This window comes from Rutidosis leptorrhynchoides, chromosome 6, assembly GCF_046630445.1.
Source record: "Rutidosis leptorrhynchoides isolate AG116_Rl617_1_P2 chromosome 6, CSIRO_AGI_Rlap_v1, whole genome shotgun sequence".
NCBI classification, from domain to species: domain Eukaryota; kingdom Viridiplantae; phylum Streptophyta; class Magnoliopsida; order Asterales; family Asteraceae; genus Rutidosis; species Rutidosis leptorrhynchoides.
The window spans coordinates 353,170,003-353,173,821 of NC_092338.1; positions in this window are offsets into that span (position 1 = coordinate 353,170,003).

Genomic DNA, 3,819 nt, shown 5'->3' on the forward strand with positions numbered 1-3,819 from the left:
TGGGATGCTTTAGTACTTCGAGGTTATTTTAAACACACCTGATCTGGTGTACTTCAGAGGGTAAAACATGAACGTTAAGGCTTGTTACCGGGTGCCTACAACTTATAGAATACTTTATACACTTGCGAGTGTACATATATTTATAAATGGAAATCTTGTGGTCTATTAATATATTGAAATGATTGTTATGATAAACCTATGAACTCACCAACCTTTTGGTTGACACTTTAAAGCATGTTTATACTCAGGTATTAAAGAAATCTTCTGCTGTGCATTAGCTCATTTTAAGGATATTACTTGGAGTCATTCATGGCATATTTTGAAAGACGTTGCATTCGAGTCATTGAGTTCATCAAGATTATTATTAAGTCAATTATAGTTGGATGTATTATGAAATGGTGTGCATGCCGTCAACTTTCGTTGTAAAGAAATTTTGTCTTTTAAAAACGAATGCAATGTTTGTAAAATGTATCATATAGAGGTCAAATACCTCGCGATGTAATCAGCTATTGTGAATCGTTTATAATATATATGAACGGGTCATTTCATAAAGGAAAATCAAAATCCGCAGCAAAAAGAAGAGCACGACACCTAGAAAGATGTCACAAATGCGGAAAATGGTCACATGGAGGTAAATGTTCAAATAATCAAACCTATTCAAACACCGAATTTGTTACTTTATGCAGAGACGGACCATTCATATGTTTAGAAGAAAAGACACTAAATGCTCGAGGTTACGCCTATGTAGCCATGGAAAACCAATTAAACCGACTATCTTATGAATGGGATAGATCATATAACTAAGAAATCTATTTCACAGGTATGTCTGTACAGTTTTTATTTTTATTTTTATTTTTAACCTTTTGATAATAAACGCTAATTTGTTCGCTAAAAAGTATTAAATTGGTATTGAATAAAATTAGGTTTGGCGACCGAAATTATTGATATCATACAAAAATTTATTACATCACTGCGAAATTTAACGTTTATTCTTAAGGTATAAATATCTTTAATCAATCAACACAAAATATTTCAAAAATTCGTCATGAGTTAAATTAGGTCTTGGAACCGAAATTACTTTACCGAAAAGAGGGGCGCATATTTTTGATAATATTTGATTGATTAAAGTGGGATAAAAAGCCAAAAAGATTTTTAATTTTATTTTTACCATGTTTTTAAAATTAATATTTAAATCTTAAATTAATATTGTAAACTTTGTAAAAACAATATATTTAAAATTGTAAATATTTAAAAAATTAATATAAGTTTGGTGTGAATTTATAATATGAATTTCTAAAATTAAGATTGGTGTGAATTTTTTATTTTATGAATTTTTAATTTTATGCATTTTAAATTTTAGGTTTGGTGTGAATTTTTAATATTAATTTTGAATTTTATATTTAAATTGTGTGAATTTAAAAACAAAAATTTACTTTATCTCATTAAGTTAAAAATATGATTTTTAAAATTCGTCGTAAGTTGAAGACTAGGTCTTTGAACCGAAATTGCTTTACCCAAGGAAGGGACGAGAACTTTTATTATCATTATTTTTAATCTTATTGAATTAAAGTATGCCAAAAAAAAAAAAAAAAAAAAAAACCAAAAATCTTAGCTTTTAAAACAATCGCTACAAAAAGACAAATTTTAAAATTTTGTCGAAGGATGGACTAGGACATCGATCCGAAACGACCTCGTCCTAAATAACAAAGGAAACAAAATTTTAAAATTAATTAATTAATTGTTTTAATAAGTTAAAGATTATAAAAAAAAAAAAAAAATACCAAACTCCGCGACTCGCGGAGTTTGAAGGGGAAAACACCGCGAGTCACGGAGGGACTAAAAATCAGAAAAAATATAACCGCAGAACAGATCAGTCCCCAACCCACAAAAACTAAAAACCTGCGAAAATACTGCCGAAAATAAACGAAAAAAAACTCCCAAAATCAAAATTTTTAACCGTTAATCATCAAATCTTTTACTAAAATCATGTTGAGAAGGATGCTATCAAGGAATTACTCAAGAAAAACAGTAAATTTCTACACCTAAACACCATTTAATCCGAAATTAGTGTTCTTGAGCAATTTTTTTTCCCCAATTTGATTTTGATGCTTTTTAGTGTAATTAGGCTTAAATTGTTTATGTATTATGCTTGTATAACCTAGATTAATGCTGTTTAACATGATTAGAAGCCTTAAACTTCAAATTTTGAGTAATCTAGGGTTTGTGTTCTTGAGCAAATTTGGGGCTTTTTGATATAAACAGGTTATGGCCAATTTTTGTCATGAATTGTTGCTAAATTAAGTAGTGTAACATGTCTAGGTAGTTAAATGATCCAAACTTTGAGCCTAAACATGATTTTGAGAATTAAAGTGGACTTTTTCAAGTCTAAAATTCATGAACTTGATTTTTGAAAGATAATGCCATTTGAAACTTGTTTAATTGCTAGTAATGATTATTTTGACATGTTATTTGAGTTGAATGCTTATGAACTTGGCGAACATTTTCGTATATGCTTATTTGAAAAAGTGTAGATTTGATAAAAATGTGAAAATGAGCTTAAGTTTGATATAAATTGATCATGTCATTGTAATTATTTTGATTGATGATTTTGCTGACACTAATGCATATTTGGATGCACAAAAATTGTGTTTGATGTGTTTTGCAGACTGAAAGGGGTGAATCTTCATCCCAAGCTCGCAATGCTCCTGCTGAGAATGCGGAACAACAGGAGGTGGATAACTACTACAAGCAGGATATACCTCATCCAGTCATGACATTTTCTGATATGCACTTGGAAGAGTTGCACCCGAACCTGAGATTGGACAGACTTTGGATAGATTATCCAAAATATCAAAGGGGTTTGCATACTCTTCATTCTAAGGTTGTTGAGGTACCTAGGGTCATAGAATGGGGACCCTTAGAAGCTGTAGAATTGGCCGGGCCAATTAGGGAATTACTTGTACAGAGGTATGGTAATTCTACTTTTAATGACTGGGTACGTTTATTCACCATGCGTAGACCTGTATATAAAGTATGGTGTGAAGAATTGTTGTGTAGTATAGAGTTGAATGATCGGGTTGCTAGTTTAACCGATCGTTCTTTTATTAGATTTTTGTTAGGCGGTTCAATGCATCACATGTCTTTACTAGACATGGCTCAGGCTTTACGTATATATACGCCTGAGGAGTTAGCATCTGCCGATTGTAGAGGGTTGATACTAAACAGTAGAAAGATAGATGAAAATTTGATACACACGGTGTGTGGAGTCAAATGACAAGCCATCACCGTTTCAAAGGGGGAAATTACTCTTATTTGGATATAGATAGAGCCGAATTAAGAGTGATTCATAGGTTTTTAGCTAATTCGATTACACAAAGAGGTAAGAACAAGGAAAAGGTAAATGAACAGGATTTGTTTTACCATATGTGTATTCGAGACCCACAAAGCGCTGTAAGTATACCGTATTGTGTGGGTTATTATTTATCAGCTATGGTTCGGGGGATGAGACCGCATAGCATAATAGGAGGTGGTATTTTTATTACTTTGATTGGTGAATATCTCGGTGTGCATATAAGTCGGGGGGGATTATTAGTAGAAGAACCAGAACCCCGAGATACTATAGGTTTAAATGTATACCATGGTGCGAAAGTTTTGAAGAGGCAAAATAACGCCGCAGTACCATACCATGGTAGACATCCACAGGTTGAGAGAAACCAACAGCAAGGTAATGTAGGAGGGGGGAATGAGATGCAAGAAATGCAAAGGTTTATAGCTTCTCAGGAGTACGAAAATGCTAGACAGAGAGCATTTGAAGATTGG